This window comes from Grammomys surdaster, unplaced genomic scaffold, assembly GCF_004785775.1.
Source record: "Grammomys surdaster isolate TR1022 unplaced genomic scaffold, NIH_TR_1.0 367, whole genome shotgun sequence".
Classification (NCBI taxonomy): domain Eukaryota; kingdom Metazoa; phylum Chordata; class Mammalia; order Rodentia; family Muridae; genus Grammomys; species Grammomys surdaster.
Window position 1 is genome coordinate 2426119 of NW_021604786.1, and position 22749 is coordinate 2448867.

Here is a 22749-nt window from a genome sequence, read left to right on the forward strand (position 1 = left end):
AAGCATGCATATACCTGCTGGTATCCCCCAGGAGCATGCATATACCTGCTGGCACCCTCCAGAAGCATGAATATACATGCTGGCACCCCTAGGAGCATGCATGGCACCATGAAAGCTAGCCAGGAGGGACAGAGCTTCCAGGTCAGTACCAGCCACAGTTCTCCGTGTTTTGTGACTGAAGCATATGATGTCTTCAAGAATAGTGTCTAACCATCAAGCTCTAGAGGGTAGCCAAGAGCAATGACGGTAGTCTGTATTGTTTTGGGGGGGGGTCTATGAAACCCCATTAGCCACAAATCAAAGGGAAGCAACCCACTGCTGGCACTGGAATTCTTTTTTATTTGCTGTCTTATGATATGTGGAACCCATTATGATATCAGGGTAACTCCATTTAAACTCATCTATACATGAACTGAACATATATACATAAATATATATATATATGTATGTATGTATATGTATATGTGTGTATATGTATATGCCCATATATGTGTATATATGTATATATGTATGTGTATATATGTATATATGTATATGTATCAATATGTATATGTGTATATATGCATATATGTATGTTTGTGCATATATGTATAGATGTAGATAAGCATATATGCATATGTGTATGTATGAGTATATATGTAAATATGTATATGTATGTATCTGTGTATATATAAGTATATGTGTATATATGTGCATATGTATATATATATGTATACAAATGTGTATATGTATACATGCACATATATGTACATATTCATAATGCATATTTGTATGTGTATATATGTATATGGAACTGAACAGAAAGTTCTTGAAATGCAGTGAAGACAGGCTCTCGCCCCCCACTCTCAGTTTCCAGGTTACTATTTCAGTATGTATATTTACTTATTTAAAAAATGACAGAAGACCCACTCCTATCCACCTTTTAGGACTGGCAAAGTGATGAAATAAAGAAAGCCATGTGGGAAGAACTTCATAAATTATAGCCATTGTTATCATTCTTACAGGAATGTCAGCCAATGCTTAACCCTCTGGTCTTATGTTTCTCTGGGGCACTAATGCTTGAGATCAGGTACCACAAACACAAAAGTAGGGGGTGGGAGAGACAGCTCAGTGGGCAAACGCACTTGCTGCTCAAGTACTGGGCACACAAAGGTGGGCGTGCAGAGAAACTGTCTATAATTCCAGCCCTGTTATAGGGAATTGGAGGCCAAGACAGGAGAATCTCAGAAGCCCACAGACCAGTTAGCCTAGAGGATGAGCAGAAAACAGAGGGACCCACCTCAAGCATTAGGGAGGTGAGAACTGATAATCTAAGGTCATCCTTTGTTACGTTTTGTGGCGTGAGCATGCACACATACACACACACACACACACACACACACACACACACAGAGTCATAAAACCAACAACACCAAGCTGGCCAAATCTGGCCTGTGTCTGGATTTTTATTAATAATTTATCAAAACCTAGTTATTTGTTAATGTATTATTCCAGTGGACATGTCAGGGCTCAGAGCTGTGACAGAGAATACCGGGCCTGAAGGTAAGTTTGCCAAACATGATCGATACAATTATATTTAAAAATTTTTTTACTGTAAATAGTTTTGTACATAGCTATAATCCATCACCTCGGTTTCTTTCTATAACTCAAAAATATACACAACAAGACAGGACAACCTGAGATGGTTACAGTGTGTCTGTGGCCTATCACCTGTCATGAGCAGTGTCTTTTTCCAGAGAAGGGATGAGAGGTTTCATTGGCTGGCAGCTGGTAATTGGCCAATCAAGAGGTCTTGGAGGACTTAACAAGATGGCTGATCCTTTGACATTTTGTCCCCTTTCTTTTGTGACAGTTTTGTCTCTTCCCCAGTAACTAACTGCTGTCTTTCCACCTCCTCTCTAGGTGAACTTCCTTCTCCAGGGCTTTCTAGCTCCTAGAGTCTCCATGTCCTCTTTCCCAAATCTGAACTTGGCCGTGTCCCGGCCTCCTTCCTCACCTGGTGTACAGCTCCCAACAGAAGCTCTGGCAGGCTTCGAGCTTCATCATACCAGGGAGGACCAGGGAGCCACAGAACCAGGAAATGCCAGCAGTCCTCTGTGGCCTTTGAAGTTCAGGCTTGGGCAACAGAAGAGGCTGGCAAATGTTTGCAACTCTCCTGGGGAACCTGGGGAAGCAGTTGGGGAAGAAGTCTTGTCTTGCTCTAATTTTAACTCAGCCCACAACCCTAGCTCATCGTTCATTTTCCCCAAGCCTCAGTTGATATTTAATTAATAATTTAAAACTATCGTACTTTGTGTGTATGTGCGTGTGTGTGCATGTGGAGGTCTGAGGGCATCCTCCATTGTCCTTCCTAAGGACATTTCTAAGCCGCCCACTTATTTTTGTTTGATGAGGCATTTAAATTGATTAACTTCTAAATTGTAATTAATTAATCAGTTTTGGTTTTTTTAAGAGAAGGTTTCTCCGTGTAGCTCTGGTTGTCCTGGAACTCAGAGTTCACCTGCCTCAGCCTCCCGAGTTGCTGGGATTAAAGGCGAGTACCACTATACCTGGCTCAGTGACATATGTTTATTAATGGAATACTATTTAACATTAAAAAAGAAAAACTGGACACCGGAAGCCAATATCCCGCCGGTGACAAGTCTTACACACTTTCGTTTCTTAATTGGATTCAAAGTCACACACCTACCTCAGCTCCCCAAGCACGGTTGCTGTTGGTTTCCCAGGAGTCTCCCTTTAAAATACAGGATTTAGGGGCTGGGGATGGCTCGCTGGCTCACCAGCTGCTCCTCTAAAGGACCAGGATTCAGTTGTCAAGCACCTACACAGTGGAGTGGGGGGGAGGGGGTGGGTAAAGAAATCTAACGCACGCCCACTTCTGGCCTTTATAGGTACTGCATACACATAGCACACAGACACGCACGCTGTCAAGCGCCATAAATACTAAATAAAAATAAGCAAATCTAGAAATAAATACACACACGCATACATGGTTGGTTTATACTTTTTCCATTTCAAAATTACCTCGTGTTTATGTGGCATAAGAATTTTTCTTTTTTATGGTTTCTTAGCAGAAGTTGCCTCTTTGTCTACAGGACCCAGGTGTTAACTCGCTTTACCACTGTGCACAGTTTTGCCGTGTGGAGACGTCCATCTGGCTAAACCACCAAAGTCTAACCTGTTGCCTCTTGTTTTAGTTTGTAGGTGACTTCAGGGCCCCTACATATCATTGTGATATGATTTCCCTGCCGTTTCCTCTTTCCCCATCAAACGATAGCCCAGTTGCCCTTCGGTCAAAGCAGAATGTAGCTGGGCAGGATTTGTGAGCTCTCTCACCAGGAGCCTTTCTGGGACTCCAGTAGCTGTGTGAGACTGGCAACCTTGCTTTACTGTGGTCATCCCTCACAGACTTGGTAAGAGGATAAAGTGTCACGGTGTGGGAGAAAGCTTTTCACTCCTTAGTGAAGTATCAATAAAACTATTCAATACATGATAGAGATTGTTAGTTTTTTTCCTTAGAGGAGCCCCTCTCCCTTACCCTTTTATGAATCATCATTATACTTATGTTCATTAATTTATATATATATATGTTATATATAATATATAAAATATAATATATAATATATAATTATTACATACATAATTTTAATGCATATAATTATTAATTATTATAGACTAATTAATCAATAATTAATTTAATCAAAAATTGTATAAAATCAATAATTATACAATTAATAATATAATAAATATCAATAATATAATTAATAATTGTATGATAATTATATAATAACTATATAATAATTAATGATCATATAATGCATGCAGTTATTAATGTATTATCATATATATATATATATATATATATATATATATATATATATATATATACACATTAATTTATACTCAGAATGCCTCAGATATTAGCTTATGCTCACTTAATGCAGATCCTATAGGCCATGGAGGATTTTCCCTCTAGTTTTAAGATTTATTTTTACTTAAATGTATTTGTCAATATACACCACATAAGTGCAAGGCCTGCAAAGTCCAGAAGGCTTTGGATCTCCTGGAGCTGGAGTTGTAGTTGCTTGTGAGCCACCTATTATGGGTGTTGGGGACTGAACTCAGGCCCTCTGGAAGAAGAGCAGCAAGCACTCTTAACTGCTGAACTGCCATTCCTCCAGCCCTGCTCTCTGGTTTCAACTGTGTACTCTCTGTGACAGTCTGTGTGCACACTTCCTGAGCTTCCCATTTAATCGGCTGTTCCTGCTAGGTCGGAGGAAGCGGGAACATTCTCAACCTGTGTCCCGTGCCTTTCTTCCTCAAAGCAATGATGCCTGGACCAGTGCAGCTCAGGAGCTTCTGATTCTCAAACGGTTTCACACACCTCAAATCCTCCTTCAGGGTCCAGCTGTGGACGAGAGAAAGGACCTTTGATCATGGGCGGGGTGGCGCGTGCTTGTGATCCCAGCGCTCAGAAGGACTGCTGCAGGATTGAGGCTATCATGGGGTATAGAGGCTATCACGGGCAATTAGTTCAGCCTGGAATCCTTATTGAAACCCCGATTAAAAACAAAATGACTAATGGTAAATAGACACAGGCCTGCGGCAAGATAGCAACTTCTACGGAAAAGCAGCTGTAAGGTGTTTTGTGTGTGTGTGTTTTTCCCTCTCTTCTTGCTTTTAATCTGTTTCTAAAACTAACACATGCTGGCTTTGAAGGTTTGAGCAATGGAGATATATTGAAGTGAACAAGACAAAGCCTCATGGAAGGCGTGGGGGAGGGTGGTTGAGAACTGTTTGTCTTTTTTGTTTTCGAATGGTGCTGGATTTTGATGTTCATAATAATGAAGACTCGTGGAGAAGCTCTGATCTCTCACAATCTCCAAAGCCTTGGAAAATACCCAGACCCGTTCTCTGGAGTTAGCCAGAATTTTCACTAAATGCTGTTCTTTCTCAAAACAAATACTGAAAATACAAGAGAGTTCACGTACTGTTTTGCTTAGCGACGACTACCGTTCCTACAGCGTTTCCAAGACTGTTTTCTAAGTAAACTGGGTGGGCCGCAGATCCATGACAGGTAAGACGAGAGGCCGTGTGCTATATTGATATTCAACTACCATATGGAACATGGCTTCTCAAAGGAAACATAGATCCAACTTCAGTCACACAGCTTGGAGATAGATAGTGTTGACTTATGGCTGAGAAGAGCAGAAAGGGGACCAGAGTTTGTTGTAGAAATTATTTAAATCCTGGCCTGGGGTTTCTACCTCCGTCTTTAACCAGTTAGCTCCCAAATGAAAGACATATTAAAAGCCTTTATTTTACAATCAGCCTTAAACAACACAAGAGCTGAACAGTCGTCTACCCCCGTGCTGTTAGAATCTACCTTCCTATGGATAACCCTGAGTTATTACTTACTATGTGTCCTCTGGGCTGCTCTTAACTCCAGTCGGTCAGCCCTCAGAGACACCTCCTTATGGCTCACCTAACCCATGGCAGCCTCTCTTTCTTCATCCTCCACTCGTGTTCTTCCTCTGAATCCAAGCCTGAGAAACCTCAACCTCACCTCTGTCTCTTCTGCCCTGTTATCAGCTCGGTGTCTTTATTTACCAATCAGAAGTAACTTGGGGGTAAGGCCACTCAGATTCTTAGTAGTAGACTCTCTCGGCTCCTGGGGGAATGGGGGGGATGGGGGGAATTAGCATTAGAATACGAGCAGCATTAGGCCAACCCACTACAGGAGTTGGGGCAGATTTTATTTTGAATCCAGCCTGAGAACGCTCTGGCTTGAGGGTGAGTAGTTTTGATGTTACTCTGGAGTATTATAGCAGGTCTTTATTTTTTATTTGTGTACGTCTATGTGAGTATGTGCCATTTGTGTGAGTGTTTACTGTGTGTGTGTGAAAGAGAGATAGAGAGAGAGAGAGGGAGAGAGAAAGAGAGAAACAGATAAGAGACAGAAAGACAGAGACAGAGAGACAGAGAGACAGGGAAAGGTGTGTGTGTAGGTGCCTGTGGTAACCAAAAGAAGACATCATATTCTCCTGGAGCTGGAGTTACAGTGATTGTGAGTTACTCAGCATAGATGGTGGGAACTGAACTTGGAGCCTCTGGAAGAGCCGATCATGCTGTAAACAGATGAGCCATCTCTCGGCCCCAAAGACACCCCCTTACACAATGAATACAATGTTTCTTATATCCAGTGACACTTTCCCATCAGTGAGTACTATGTCTTCGTTTCTTCTCTTTCCCCAGCCAAAACCTATTCATAACTTGTTTTAGAGCCAAGAAAGTATGGCCTGTATTATTGAAAGGGTCTTAGTTATTTTCTTTGGAAGATATAATTAAGGTCTCCCACCCCAAAATGGGGCTAGGTTGGCAGATGGGAAACTCGACCACCATTTCCTACCACCATCTCAATCATGTACCCAAACGCAAAGCAGCCCAGGTCCTCTTTGATTTATGAGAAGAAATCCATTAAAGATGAAATCCATGGTGGTCTTGGAATGTAGAGCTCTAAGAAGCAAATGTTTATTTCACAGAGTAATAATGATCACTGCTGACCAAGCAGGAAGAGAATAGCTCAGCACATGTGGGCAGAAAACACAGCTTCGTGTGCAACCGGATTCCAGGCCTTTTGCTTCCTGTAATTCTGTTCAGGGGTTGATTTTTTTAAAGAATGCTTCCTTTGGAGCCCAAGTTCTTCCTCCTTGGTTCCAGCCCAAAGGTGAACATTTTTTTGGGAAAAGGTTAAGTCTTTTCAGATGTTTTGGAGATTCACGAGGAGGGAAAGCAAAACCATTCTCCCGGTGTGCGTTACTTCCAGCCTCACGCTGGAACGCCAATGACTCTGATCATCGATAGCTTTATTCCATTTTTGAGAGTCTCACAATTTGCTCAAAAAACAAACAAACAAACAAACAAACAAAAACAAAAAACAAAACAAAACAAAACAAAAAACAAACCAGTTTATAGGAAAATAAAATTCTCGTCGAATAAATTCTCAAAATAGTTACTGTGGTACTTGCGTAGAAAACTCAACCTTTTAAACCATGCGAAAGGTGATTCTAAAAGTGTCTATACAGATATGATCAACAGGAAAACCTGTAGGGTGGAGTACATTAAAATTCCAGAAAAAAAAAAAAGAATGAAATGCAAGACATAATGAAGCTTTAAAGTAGGTGTGGATTGGGTAAAAAAAAAAAAAAAATGTCCAAAGTTAAAACTGACACTATGTTAGTTCAGTTTTGAGGGAGCTGTGTATCCTTAGGGAACTTCACCTTTCCCAGTGTCAGATTTCACTTCTCAGGGGGTCATGATAAAACAATCTACTTAAGAAGATGGTTGGCTAAGGCAGGGGTAGTGGTCTGTGGTCCCTTGACTCTCTATCATTCCGGCATTTGGGAAACTGAAGCCAAAGGTTTGTGAACTTGGGTTTGACCTGTCCTGCATAGGGAGACCCTGTTTTTTTGTTTTGTTTTTTTAATATGTATTGTTAGCATTAAATGAAACAATGAACAAAAACTACTCAGAGGCATGGAATAGACATTATCATATGTCCACATATGTTTTCTGCGACTTATACTCTGGCTTCCTTAAGCTAAATATGCATATTATCTAAGAAATAAACGTTGCTGTTTTCGTGGTTATTCGGTTTTCAAAAATCTTAGTTCCAGCGCAACGTGTTTTCTTTTTCCCTTGGCTCGGTGATTACCAGTAACATACCAGCTTCTCTCTGTACTGAAAGTGTCCTGTAGCCCCTCCCTCTCCCCCTCCCCTCCCCCCCCACCCCCGCCCCCGTCACAGCGCAGATGGAACGGGACAGTTTTGGAGTATGAGTTATCAAATATGCATAGTAAAAATTCCACAGCTCTCCATGGTCTGCAGGCACTTAATCTACTCTGGAAGAACAAACGGTGAATCGTGCGGAAATAGTAGGCGTCTGGCTCCCAGCAGGCCTCTGTGCTCAGCCTCTCTTTACTGTCCTGACATTTTGCCTCATCTAAGACCTTGAATATTCCTGATGCCACCGATTTTAAATTACTTTATGCTTTTCTTTTTTAAAGAACACATTAAGGACCTAAAAATTTTATTTGTGTGTGTGTATGTGTCCACAGTGCACATGTGTGCAATGCCCAAAGGTGGCCAGAAGAGGGCGAGAGATTCCCCAGAGCTGGAGTTAGAAGCATTAAGAATTGTCTAATATGGGTTCTGGGAACTGAATTCTTGCCTTCTACAAGAAGTAGTCTGTGTTTTGAACCTCTCAGACATGTCTCCAATCTTATGCTTCTCTTTTGTATGAATAAATCCATTCCTGAATTCCTGTTTGTTTGTTTGTTTGCTTGCTTTTTTGAGACAGGGTTTCTCTGTGTAGCCCTGGCTATCCTGGAACTTGCTCTGTAGACACAGGCTGGCTTCAAACTCAGAGATCCACCTGCCTCTGCCTCCTGTATGCTGGGATGAAGTGTCTGTAGTAAAGATATTTAAAACACAGCAAAAGTATTTAAAATGTGCTTACTGCATACACTTAACTACTTTAGGTTGAAGCGTTTCTTACTGCTTTCTGTTTTGTAGCCTACCCACACCTCCTCCAAGCCTCTGATCCTAATATGCAGCATGTCTTTTGAATTAGAGTGGCTGACATTTTCATTGACTTTTTGAACACTTTGTTTGTTTGTTGCACTGCAGATTGAAGCCAGGGCTCAGTACACACTATCTTTTTAACTCTAAGGCAGTGGTTCTCAACCTTCCTAATGCTGCAACCCTTTTATACCTCTGTGTTGTGGAGACCACTGCTTAGGAAGCTGGGCACACAACCTCTCTGCCTTTTGGGAGGTCCATTTCCATATGCCAACTTGTCTTGACATACAAACGCATCTGTAAGCCTGTCTAATTTTATCATCAAAAGGCAAACAGAGAATACGTTTCAGAGGTCAAAAACGCCCCTAATTTTATAACCCTAAACTTGGTGGTGAGTGGCAATGTGAATCTTCAGAAAACAAAAGAGAAACTTAAACCTCCTAAATAAGAAACTTATAATGGAAGACCCAGGGCATCTATTTTCTTAGCACAAATAGTATGTGTTCACTTGCTAGAGATGGCTGTGATTATGTAGTGTACAGAAGAAAGGCCAAAGACAGGAGACTGAGCGGACCAGACCAGAAGGCACTCGTAGAATAAACAGCTCCCTAGACAACAAATGCTGCTGCTTTTAAGGAAGCAGTTTTGTTTTGCTTTGTCTCCAGTGTTAGGGTCTTTACAGGTAGCCTTTGGTTTTATGATCTCCGTATTTTAAATCTCTGAAGTGCAAGGATTGGGTGTCCTGTACTCGCTTTTAGGCCGTCACATGTTCAATATGATAATCAGTCAGCTTTGGAGTTGTTGCTTCAGGGTGTTAAGGGATGTGCAGGCTACTGTGTGTGCAACTTGTGAACAGGGGAGGAAGCTGCTAGCGGCAGTGCTTTTCACGAAAGGACAGTGAAGGTATGTTTCATTTAAATGTTTGGGTTTTTTTTATAAACAATTCAGAAACTTTCATTTTTCTTTAGTAGGAAGGAAGATAAAGAATAATTATAATTTTGAAAAAAGTCTAATCACACAGGGTTCAATGTCTACAGATGGAAATTTATATTTAGTTTACATTTGTTTAAAAGATAAAAGATAAAATACCAGATAAGCCAAGTATCATTTTTAAATTCTATAATTATAATCTACTTAAAGATGACCATTTAACTTCAATATAGAGATCCAGCCCTTTGGACTATCACATGGTTACAGTCAAGATTTGGATTTTAGATTTCAATTTCTCTCTCTCTCTCTCTCTCTCTCTCTCTCTCTCTCTCTCTCTCTCTCGTGTGTGTGTGTATGTGTGTGTGTGTGTGTGTGTATGGAATTCAGGAGAGTATAGGGCTGGAGTTACAGATAGTTGTGAGCTGACACGTGGGTGCTGGGAACTGAACTGCTTGTAAAAGCAGTACGAGCCCTTAGCTACTGAGTTTCTCTCTCAGCCCCACAGTCAGGATTTAAAAGTTTAAGAATACTATACATGCATAACATAATATATTCTCAATGTATACAAGGAACATTTTTTCTCTCTGAAAGCTGCTTTCTAAGCTGTATGTATTACAGTATAGACACACCGACACATCACACTGAAGACTCTGACTTCTCTTGTTTCCCGGCAGGCCACAGGGATTGCTGTTGGGCTTCTAACATGCAGTGACTGCACACTCTGATCGACACAAGTGCTGTGACGTCATTGAAGCAGCTTCCTGAGCAGTGGATGAGGTCATAAGGGGGGTAGTTCATAGCGGGTCATGCTGACAACCTGACCAATGACAACCTGACCAACCACGTCATCTTTGAGTGGAACTGTGTTGCTCTTGTAGATGAGGAGGCTGTCGGTTCAGATTCGATGTTTTTCTGGACAGCACACAGTTGGGCCTGATTTCTTCGGCTCTTTATGTCTTTGGATTGGGGTAGTTCAATCCACTTCTGTTGGAAGTAATTGTCCGAGAAGGGCATCCACCTGTTCAATTTTTTTTCTATTAATCTCCTGTTTCTCTCTCCACATTGTCTTTTGTGTTCTGTTGATTTTTTTTTTTTACCAATATGTTTGTGATTCTCTATTCATGTAATTATTTTAGGTAGTTTTGAAGGAGTGTGGTTACCCTGGGGCTGATATAAAGTATCAAAGTACAGTCTTTGAAAATACCCAGTGTGTATGTGGGGAGGAAATACCCAGTGGGTGGGGAGATGCCCTTGTCAGTAAAGAAGCTGTCGTGTAAGCACAGGTACCTGAGTTTTGATCTCTAGCACCTGTATAAAAAGCCAGGTGTGTAGCTCCTGCCTTGGGGATCAGAGATGGAGGTAGGAGGTTCTTTGGGGCTCACTGTCCAGTCAGCCTAGCCATTTGGTGAGCTTCGGGTTCAGTGGGAGACCCTGTCTCACAAACCAAGGTGGGAAGTGACAGAAGACGCCAATGTCAACCTCTGGCTTCCGCATGGCTGACTTCACATGTGGATACACATGTGTGTGCGTGCACACAGAGCAGACCAAGAACAACCTGATCCCATACAAAAACACTGACTTTTATTCCTCTGCCCTGAATGTGACCAGTTTCACAGTAGTAACACTGTTGATACAATTTACACTTTGCATATACTGTATCTTGTGACATATTTGCATACAATGTATCTTGTGAAATATTTGCATCTAGTGTATCTGTGACATATTTGCATATAGTGACATTTTTGCATCTAGTATATAATGTGACATATTTGCATATAGTGACATATTTGCATATAATGAATCTTGCGGCATCTCTTCAGGCATTGCTATTAATTATTTGGTCTTTTAAAGTGTATCCTGTAGATGCTATAAGCTTAAAGTGCCTTACACATGACCTTGACAGTAATGCAATATTCTGTATTTGTCTCTATATTTACCTTTTCGAGACAGGGTTTCTCTGTGTAGCCCTGGCCAGCCTGGATCTCGGCTCTGTAGACCAAGCTGTCCTCGAACTCAGAGATCTGCTTGCCTCTGCCTCCCAAGTGGGTGTGCTACCACCACCAGGCTTCTGTATTTGCTTTTAGCTGCAAGCTTCTTACTTTGATACATGATCATGGCTGTTGAGTAGAGGATCAATTCTGCTGATATTCTCTCTCTATCTCTCTCTTCCCTCCTCTCTCTCCCGTAATGAACTGTATGCCTCTAACGAAGACAATATGCAAAGTACATTATGCCACTTAAAAAACAAATTTATTTATTTTACCTCATGTGTATGGGGATTTGCCTGCGTGTACGTGAGTTCACCGTGTATGTGCAGTGCCCCAAGTGGCCAGAAGGGGACATTGGCTCCCCTGGATCTGGACTTAACAGACACTTGTGAGCAGCCTTGTGGGTATTCATAACTGAACCCAGGGCCTCCGCTTTTAACCTCTGAGCCATCTCTGCAGCCCCATATTAGGTCACTTCTTGAGTAGCTCCCAAGCTTCCATGCCCCCGTTGCTCTACGGAAAGGACCAAGCAGAACCCAGGGGAGCATCTAGCCCATGGCAACCCTGTTGCCAACTTTCTGTTGTGGCAGAATAGACCTGAGATAAGCCGCTGAAAACAAGGAGAGATCCGGATGGGTTCCTAGTTCTGAAGTTTCAGTTCGTGATCTGCTGGTTTCGTTGGTTTGGGTCGGTAAGGGACGCTCTGGAGGAAGCACATGGTGGATCAGGTCTGTTTGCCTCCTGGTAGCCAGCAAGCAAAGACAGCAAGCAACCCGCAGAGGCTGAAGTCCCAGTGTCCCCTTCAAGGGGGGAACCTCTAGGTCTCACCTCTCAGCAGCGTCAAGCCTTTTTAATACATGTGCCTTTGGGAGACACTGAAGATCCAAACCATAATAGTCAGAGAGGCAAAGAGGGGCCTCCACCTCTAAGGAAATGGATTGCTCTAACAACTATGGGAATTGGAAACTGATATTCACACAGCTAAGTCCTGGCATAACACCACAGTCCTAGACTAGCTTGAATGAAACCTTCTAGAGTGACCTGCAGCCAGCAAGCACCCAGTTAGACTACACGGGGACTCTTGACCTCTCGAAACCCAGAAATATCCCAACTATTCTTTTTTTTTTTTTTTTAATTTGCAAGTTCTTCATAATAAAGTTTAAAAAAATACCCAAGACCCAGAAATAACACATGGTTGCCATTTTAAACTGCTAAATTTGAGAGTTGTGAGCTTTGCAGAAATAGATAATGGACCCAGGTCCAAGTGGCCAGAGGCCCAGTGGGTAGTCACCAGGGAGTTGGCTGGAGGGGCTGTTTTCTTTTCTCCACCTGACAATGACTGATTCACCTCCCTCATTCTGAGGCACATTGCCTCCACACCAAATCCATCATCTTTCCGGACTTCTCTGCGTGTGTCCAACTTTCCCTCGGCCTGTTAGAAGAACCGATCACTTATGTTCCAAGCGTATAATTCAAGTCGTGAAGCCTTTGTGTCACGAGCAACCTCCAAATTTCATATAGTCCACGGCAACATGTCTCCAGTTTTTATAGGTGGACTTTAGTCTGGCAAGAATGAGACTTGCCCAGAGTTATATAACTAGAGAAAGCATGTACGTGTGGGTTTAAAATCTGTGTCTCCTGATGTCCAGTTAAGGGCAGCCGATACTTGAAGGTATTGATTCACAGTCGCACATGGCCATAGCTCGCTGCCCAGTCTGATCGGGGTGCACTTGTTTGATCCAGACATAGTGACCAGCATGTCTGTGTCTCGCCTTCTCCGGCTTACCTCCACTGAGAAAGACCAGCAACTTTGTGCTTGTTGAGAATTATCTGTCTTCTAGTCGCTTAACCGCAGTGGTGGATCCAACTCGGCAAGCAAGATTCATAGTGAGAGCCAACTGCTAGTCCTTAGCCTTGGCTGCTCAGACTGTGTGTGGAGAAGCATTTCCTGACCTGGAGTGGGAAAGAGCTATGATCAGCTAGTAATGGCAGCCGTCAAGGAGGCCGGGTGTGGTGAAGCGAGAGCCGTGAACTTGGCCAGTGGAGTTTCTGGGCACTTTGGTCCTGGCCTTGGTTTTTGAGAATCTTTTCTTTCTGCTATGACCCACACTTCCCACACCAGCTGCCCGGGGAAGGCTCACTCTGAAAAACTCCACCAGTTCCTATTCCTGGAAGCAATTTCTCCTCGTTCGATGTGAGGTTTAGCACGTAAGTAGCCATGGTGGCATTTTACCTTGTGACTGAGTGCGGCCTCAGAAGCCCAGCCAGCCCACGGGCTGGATACTTTTTGGCTCTGAACGCTTCCATTCTGGCTAAACCTATAAATCTCATCGCCAGCAGGCTGTCAGTTTGTTAATAGACACGGTACAGGAAGGTACAACTTTACACACATACTTACTGTTGTCTTTTGCCAAAACATTTCATTTTCTTAAGTTCCAGGGAGCAGTGAGGACAGGCTTACACGTAGGTGTTAGTCTAGGGATAAAGGGACCACAGGTGATGTCAGCACTGTAGATCAAAAGCACAATTAACAGGAGCCTTGAAACCATGACAACGGGAGAAGCTGTGAGTCTGGGTGGATAGCCTCCTTGGGTGGTGGTCTCAGCAGGACATTACTGATGTTTGAGATTCAGACAACTGTGAAAGCTCATGCCTCTCTCCAGTATCCTTGTCTGTCTGTCTGTCTGTCTGTCTGTCTGTCTTCACCTGTCCACATCCATCCAGCCTAGGCTCTTTTGATGGTCTAGGTTTATTGTTTGTTTGCTTTTTGTTTTTTTAGCATCGAGGTGTTGAAAATACCAATGATAACTTTTTTTTACAACTGAGACTTTTTTGTTGTTGTTCTAAATTCATCTTATGGAAATAGCAAGAGAACCCTAACCACTCTGTCTACACCTAGAAAGGCTTTACCCACAAGCCGAAGGTACTAAACACCTCCCCTTCGAATTAGAAAGTGATAAAACCCCTCAGCAGCCTGAGGCTATGACTGTGACCTTATTATGTAAAGGTTAGAGGGACGCATTTGTAGGGTTTTCTCCCTCTTTCCATCTTCACTTGGTTTCAGGGGATCTAACTGGGGTGTCAGGCAAGCATCTTTCCCCACATAGCTATCTTTGCAGCCTGACCACAGGAGTCTACGTTTGTTTTGTGTCAGATGACACTCCTTCTGTGTCTTTCCACAGGTCTGATCTCTTAGCGGAAAGAGAATGCTGCTTCCGACTGTTCACCTTCAATGGCAGCTGGAGTCTAACCTTCAACGGCAGCTGGAGTCTCGCTAAACTTTTCTCTTTGTGTGTGTGTGTGTTTTCCAAGTCGTTACTCTGTGGCTACACAGTTGTCTAAATGGAATGATAGGTGAATTCCCAAGTGAGTGTTTTTAGCCGCTTGGTTAAAAGACCTTGAACTTTTTTTACCAGGGAATTGCTGGGGGTAGGAAGCACAAGATGAAAGGCAAGAGGCCTCTCTGCAGAATCTCAGGCATCAGGTGCATTATGATGACAACAGTGATGTTGATGATGATGGTGACGACAACGACAATGATGATGGTGATGGTGGTGATGATGATGGTGATGATGACACAATAATGATAGCATGAATGCACAGACAATTTTTAAACTAAGACCAGCATGACATTCCTTGGAAATAAAAGGTCAGGGAAGCTGGATAAGCTGGCAGTGGGTATTGATGGAGCATGAGGGAACTAATATGCAGATGGGGAAACAGTATTTGCAAAGTGCTTTGAAGAGAGAGCTGGACTGGTCTTGACCACAAATAGCTCCCTGTCGATGGAGGTGTGCAAGGCAGAGTCTGAGGCTGGTAGCAGATCTGGAGCCTGGGTTGAGCACTGTGAGCTGTCACCTGGGAAGCAAGTGGCCATGTGTTGAGATTATTTAGACATAATTGAATGCCACCGGACAGTGGTGGCACAGGCCTTTAATCCCAGTATTTGAGGCAAAGGCAGGCAGATCTCTGAATTAAAGGCCAGTCTTAGGGTTTCTATTGTTGCAATGAAACACTATTGACCAAAAAGCAAGTTGGGGAAGAAAGGATTTATTCAGCTTACACTTCCACCCATCATTGGAGAAAGTCAGGACAGGAACTCACAGAGGGCAGGAACCTGGAGGCAAAAGCTGAATAAGCGAGGGGGTGGAGGGAGGGGGAGAGGGAGTGCTGCTCACTGGCTTGCTCCCCATGGCTTGTTCAGCTTGCTTTCTTAGAGAATCTAGGACTAGGAGCCCAGGGACAGCACCACCCATAATGGTCTGGGCCCTACCCCCTTGATCACTAATTGAGAAAATGCCTGACAGCTGGATCTCATGGAGGCCTTTCCTCAACTGAGGCTCCTTCCTCTCTGATGACTGTAGCTGTGTCAAGATGACAAGACCAGCCAGTACACTTGTCTACAGAATGAGTTCAGAACAGCGAGGACTACATGGAGAAATCTTGTCTCAACAAAGAAGCAAGGAAGAAGAAGAAGAAGAAGAAGAGGAGGAGGAGGAGGAGGAGGAGGAGGAGGAGGAGAAGAAGAAGAAGAAAAACAACAACAACAACAACAACAACAACAAAGGAGACTCGTGAATGCACAGGGAGGGTACATTGTTCACATGTATAAAGTTTTCAAAGAATAAATGAAAATGATGTTAATAACTTTAAAGTAGAACTGTCTCTTTGATATAAACTCTTGTGACTATTACAAAACATCGAAGTTTGGGGTCAATGTTTTTGTATTTTGCTTTAGAAGAAACAGGAAGACCATCATGCCTTTAAAAAATCCATTTATTTCTTTTCTTTAAATTTTTTTATTTTTAATTTTTTTAATTATTTTATGTATTCACCATTGCTGTTTTCAGACACACAAGAAGAGGGCATCAGATCCCATTACAGATGGTTGTGAACCACCGTATGGTTGCTGGGAATTGAACTCAGGACCTCTGAAAGAGCAGTCAGTGCTCTTAACCACTGAGCCATCTCTCCAGCCCCATTTTTTTCTTAAAATGTTTCAAGTAGGTTTTTTTTTTTTTTTAAATCAAATGTCCCTTAATTAAGAGTAGATGTATATATTTAAGGTAAGTAACATGATAATCCTATTTTTCTAAAAAATTATTATTATTTTTTTGTAAATTTGGGACTTTGTTGTTTGATTGTTTTTGTTTTTAAGGTAGGGTTTCTCTGTGTATCCTGGAACTTGCTCTGTAGATCAGGCTGGCTTCAAACTCAAAGATTTGCCTGCCTCTGCTTCCCAGGTGCTGGGATTAAAGGCATTCATCAATAGTACCTGGAAAATTTGAAATTTGATGTACTTGTAAATTTTTATAAAAAATTTTTTTCAAGTGACTTTTTTGGAGATGAGGCTTGACTAATTGAAGGATCTGTTTCCACAGTTTCAGTTTCAAGTGAGTTCAAAACCACTTTCTTTCTCAAGGGAAAGTTAAAAAAAAAAAGCTAGAAAAAACCATGTGCTCAGGAAAACAAGAAGTGTACTTCAGTTTTTGTGGAAAGCACATGGTTCCCTTGAATTCTTGTTGTTTACACTTTTTTCTTCATTTTAATTATGATATAATAAAAATATGTCCCTCTAATTGCTTTTCCAAAAGGAAATTAACACATCCATACGACTTAAACAATCCAAAATAAAGCCTGAAATACCTTCCCTCCATTCCCTGCTTTCTATAGGTAGCCACTTCCAACTTCTACATCGGCTCTGTGTCCACTCATGTGCCTTTGAATAACGTGGTGAGACAGCTAACCCTTGATCTTCAAAGAGCATTTGTCACAATTTATTGCTGTCTCCTGAGGAGTGACTTATTTTTTGTAAAAGCACTGAATCTTCACCCTTCCCCCACCCCTGGACACTTCAGCACTCCAAACTTCTAGTCTAGCTGTAATGTAATTTGGGGTTAGATGGGTGGGTGCTCCTAGTGGCCGCCATCATATCTGCAGGACACTGGCTGCAGCTCAGCTATGTTGCTTAGACCAAGAACTTTGACACACCTGCAGAACAGCATGCGGCACTCGGTCTCAATAACGGAGCTCATACACACCTCATGTTGGCTGTCAGTCGATGATATCAAAGCCTTCACCAGGTGTTTTAAATGCCTTTGAGTGTCCCTATACTTCAAGAGCTCAATTTGATCCAGAAGACATCGAATCTTGAGCGTTGAGACCTATTCCTGCTTAGGTTCTTGCACTACTGTCTTCAACTGTTCCTTCACACCCTTGTGCTAGACCATTTGGGTTCTGTATTTTGGTTTTTTTTTTTTTTTTTTAGCTCTTATTTCAGTCTCTTATTTCGGGTGATATGAAGTCTTTCTTTAGTAGCTGCCTTAGAGTATAATGAAAATTCTATATTTGCCAACTCTATCTATCTATCTATCTATCTATCTATCTATCTATCTATCTATCTATCCATTCACCTGCTCATCCATCCACCCATCCATCCATCTATCCATCTATCCATCTACTCATTCACCCATCCATCCATCCATCCATCCATCTATCCATCCACCCACCCATCCATAGTTCTATTGTTTTAAGGATGAGATTTAGATTTGTGTTTCCTGGATAGTTTTGCATGTAAAATTATTTCCCACTAGGCATCGCTCCATTGCCTTCTAATTCCCGATGCTGTATATATGTGATGAGATTCCTGTTTTCTTTATGTCTATACCCACGAAGCAGTGTGGACTTGGAGAAAATCTCAAGACAAGCATCCTGAAGCAATTAGAGATTGTGAGTATCCACGTGAATAGGATGATCCAGATCTGCCCAGCCTTTCACAGAAGCAAAGGCCATTTTTAAACGTTTTTAAAGGCCTGGACAATGAATCCATTGGTGAAGTGCTTGCTGTAAAAGCACAAGGACCCAAGTTCAATCCCCAGAACTCACACATGAAATCTAGGTATGTTGTAATGTGCCTATAATCTCAGTTCTGGAGAAGCAGAGACGGGCAGATTGTCAGAGTCCTAGACTGTCTATGGCTCACTGGCCAGTCAGGTTAGCCTATTTGGCAGGCCACAGGCCAGTGAGGGATTATGTCTCATAAAAACAATATGGAAGGTTCCTGAGGAATGACACTGGCTGTCATCTGGCTTCCAGCTACATATGCACACATGAGCACTTGCACACAAATCCCAACATTTTCTCCAAAGGAGAAACCAAACCTTCTACTTTCCCCACTCCACTGAGAGCTCGCATTTCTCCAGACTCTTAGCAGATTAGCTTGACACTGTCTTAGGAAAAGAAAAGCCATGAGACACAGCTATAGAGATGAAACCCAAGAGTTGCCCTGCAGGTCGACAGAGGAATGGTTTCTACTTTGTAAGTCTTTTAATAATTTTACCCATGGTCTCAAAGCCCAGCAGTATCGAGATCGTTTTTTTGAATGGTTAGTTTCTACCAACTGGATCTTCCCTGATCATTTAAGATATTCAAACCTCAGAAACCATGAAGCCAATATTCAAGCACCAATCAACGGACTCCAATCTTTGCTTTCTGCCTCCTATCCTAGGGACTTCCTCTTCTGTTCTGAGTGAAACACCTCCCAAAGAGTCTTCCTCTCCTCTCATTAAATTATCTGTGCCCATTATTGACCACTCCTCTCCCGGTTACTTCTGAAATCTCAGTGACTTTTAGTAAAGAGTGTATCACCCTCCCCACACTGCACAGGCAGAGTTGAGTTCTCACTTGAGAAACCATCTTCTCCTGAGCTGAGATCACAAAACCCGGGCTAGCTTTCCCCTTTTTTCTTACTGCAGCTTCTGTCTTGCCCCGAGTTCTCTGTCCGATATGTGACCAACCCATGCTAGAATGCTTAATTAACCCTTCTCAAGTGTTATTTTGTTTCTTCTCTTTAACAAGCCAAGCCTTATTCCTGCATCTCCCTAGAATGATTGCACACAGGCAGATATCATAGTCTCCTCCCAATCGATGACCCCAGAACTGAAGCCCAAACCCTCATATCCAATTGTCTATCTGTCATATTTTCAGAGTTCTCAATGACATCCCATCCTCACTAGGTTGAGGTGGACGTTGTGGTCATTCTCCTGGTACAAAAATCTCCCAGTAATGTCTAATTCAGCCCACAGCACCAATCTCTGTGTGCCAGTCATAATCCTGTAGACACGCATCCTTTCCCATCGTCCTGTGTCTCACCCACCGCCAGTGTAAGTGATGACACACCGGGAGGCTTCCCACAATCCTCTCACGTCTCTCTCCACTGTCCTTGTCTTGGATGTCATCCGCATCATCTATGATGTAAGATTTCCATGTGGTCTATGTTGGTCCAGCTCTTCTCTACTTGCTCTGCAATCTGTCCTCTGAAATACACTGGTATCTCTTTCATGCTTACATTTAACCACGCCACCTTTTACCTCAAACATTTGTGTTTTATTCTGAGAATAAACAAAATCCTTTTGTTCTGAGGATGAAGACATACCTCCCTCCCCGCCCCACTGGACTGACTCGGGCGTATCGAGCTTGAAACTCTCATCTTATAACTCACCTCTTACTTGAAACACTCATCTTAGTTTACCCAATTCCCCATTTTCCTGTCCTGGCCCTGCTGGCCTTCTTGTTTCAGGAACTGAGGGAAAACATGCCACCACCACCTCCTCCACAGAGTTCTTGTGTTAATCTGAGACTCAAGGCAGCTTTCTGCTCAGTGTCTAGCACCCGAGGGGCTGGTTCCTTTATCTCCTGTGCCTCAGTTTCCTCTGTCATCAAAATGGTAAAAGCTGTTCTCAGGGACGCCGTTATGATTTGATCATACGTTGCAGGAATGGCTCTTCCCTCCTCTCTCCTGTCTGGGTAATATTTTCTGGAGCAGGTGAATTCTTGAGCTAGTCTTTTGGTAAGCCTCGCTGACCTCTTTGGACCTGTTAGGGTGTTATAGGTTTTCTCGTGTCCTGAGTCCCCCTTTTCGGTGGTTGCTATAGAGACTCCTTAATATACAATTATCTTGGGACAGCACCCTTCCTTCCTTCCCAGAAGGCCAGTCTCGGGAGTGCGAGGATTGTGTCTTTCTTTGCTCCCCATTTTTCAGGTTTGATGGAGCACCCAGGACAGCAAGGTTCCCTCGATTATTCACTCCCAGGGAAAGAGGGTAAATGCCCTGATGGAAGGCCGTGGATGCTATGTTCTGCTGAGGAATCACTAGTGGTGACTGGAGGAATCAGAGGACTGGTGTTAGCAGGGAGGAGCTGAACAGGGCAATAACTGTATGGATAATAATGTATCAGGTATAGAACTTGGTTTGATTCTTGTTCCCTTCCCGACTTGTTCTTCATCAAGTCACTTTTTTTTGCGGGGAGGGGGGCTTGTTTTTTTTCAAGACAAGGTTTCTCTGTGTATTCCTGACTGTCCTGGAACTTACTCTGTAGACCAGACTGGCCTCAGACTCACAGAGATCCACCTGTCTCAGCCTCCCAAGTGCTGGGATTAAAGGTGTACCCCTTACCCCCCAGGCTCAAGCCATTTCTACATGACTCTTCATCTGTAAATTACACTGATGTTCCAGCTCAGCCAAGTAGGTACTGATCCTGGAAGAATTTAAAGATCATATTTATCTGTCCGTCTGTCCATCCATCCATCCACCAACCCACCCACCCACCCACACACCCATCCATCCATCCATCCATCCATCCATCCATCCATCCATCCATCCATCCGTGTGTGTGTGTGTGTGTGTGTGTGTGTGTGTGTGCATACATGTCCTCAAGTGCAGGTGCCAGAAGAAGCCAGAAGAGGGCACCAGATACCACTGAGCTGGAGTGACAGGCAGTTGTGAACCATGCAAGGTGGGTGTGGGAATGGAACTCTGGTCCCCTGGAAAAGCACCAAGAACTCCTTAATGGCTGAACCATCTCTCCAGCTGGAGATTTTTAAAAGTCCCATTTTATTATCTATTTGTGTATGTGTGTGAGTGCATATTCCAAAGTGCTTTTTGCATGGTCAAAAAGGACAACGTGCCAGAGTTGGACCTCTCCTTCCACCACGTGGGGCCTGAGGGGCTAACTCAGGTTGTCCGGCTTGACAGCCTGTACACTTACGTTCTGAGTCACGTCTCCAGCCCCCTATAAGAGTTTTTGATTTAAACACACACTATAATTATCTGTGGGCCCTAGGTGAACCCTATGGCTTGTCCCACTTCTAAACCAACTACTTCCCTCTGTAGTACAGTGCTTCTCTGCCATATTTATCATCATCTTCTCCCAAGAAGAACAGATATTCTTGTGCGTTTGGTCATTCAGTGAAAGGCAGTATGAGTCTGTGTGGTGTGGGAGTGAGTGTTCCAAGCTCACAGCAGGACCTCATCCTCTGAGCTCCGTGCTCGGCTTTGAGGGCCATGGTGCGTGGGCTGGCGGGAAGTCAGGATCAGAAGTTGCAAGCCAAGCCCTCAGCCTGCCCAGAGAATGAGCTAGCCATCTCTGTGATCTCGGATAGGGATAGATGCTTCAGGTGGTGAAACTAGTGTCTTGTTGAATAAAGGCCAGAAATTAAAGCCAGAGAAGGACACATTCGCCCGTCTCTGTCTCTTCCTTGAAAGTCACAAAGACTCTGTAGAAGAGGCCTCCGTGTATTGCCCACCTTGGCGAGGTGAAGGTATCTTTGGATTGCAATGGTTAGGTGTACACGAGTTAGGTCTACTCTGACATCTGCAAAAGTTGGTCATTCCTTTCTCCCCCCAGATCTCCTTTTATTACTCTCTATTCTCATCCAGACTTGTGGGTCAGGCTCAGGGTGTCCTGAGGGTTTGTAAATAGAAGTGGACTCGTGACCGTACCCTTTGAGCACTTTGGGGCCACGCCGGGCTTGAACTTGGTCTAAGTTTAGAGGCTTCTGAGTATGGAGAGGGATGGAATCCGGGTGTAGGGACAGAAAAGCGATAGTAAGGGACGCGGGTGTGGATAAGCAAACTTGTACGTCTGGCAGGCGTGAGTTTTTGATGGAGTCTCCATCAAAGTTCGTGAGTTTTGACGGAGTCTCCATCCAAGTACAGAAAAGTGGCAGTAAGTGACAAGGGTGCCTGGTGGGCACCCTGGGAGCGCTGGGCTCGAACCGGGCGAGCGTGTCCCAGAGCCCGAGGGGTCCACAGGATGGGTCAGGCATTCCGGGCGGCGCCGCGCGGCGTGTGGACGTGGTGCGTGTGAGAGGGCGCGGGCTGGCCGCTCCCGCCCGCCGCTCCCCGTGGGCCGGGCCGGCCAATGAGCGCGCGAGGCGGCGGCGGGGCCGGCGGCGGCCGGAGGCGCGGGCT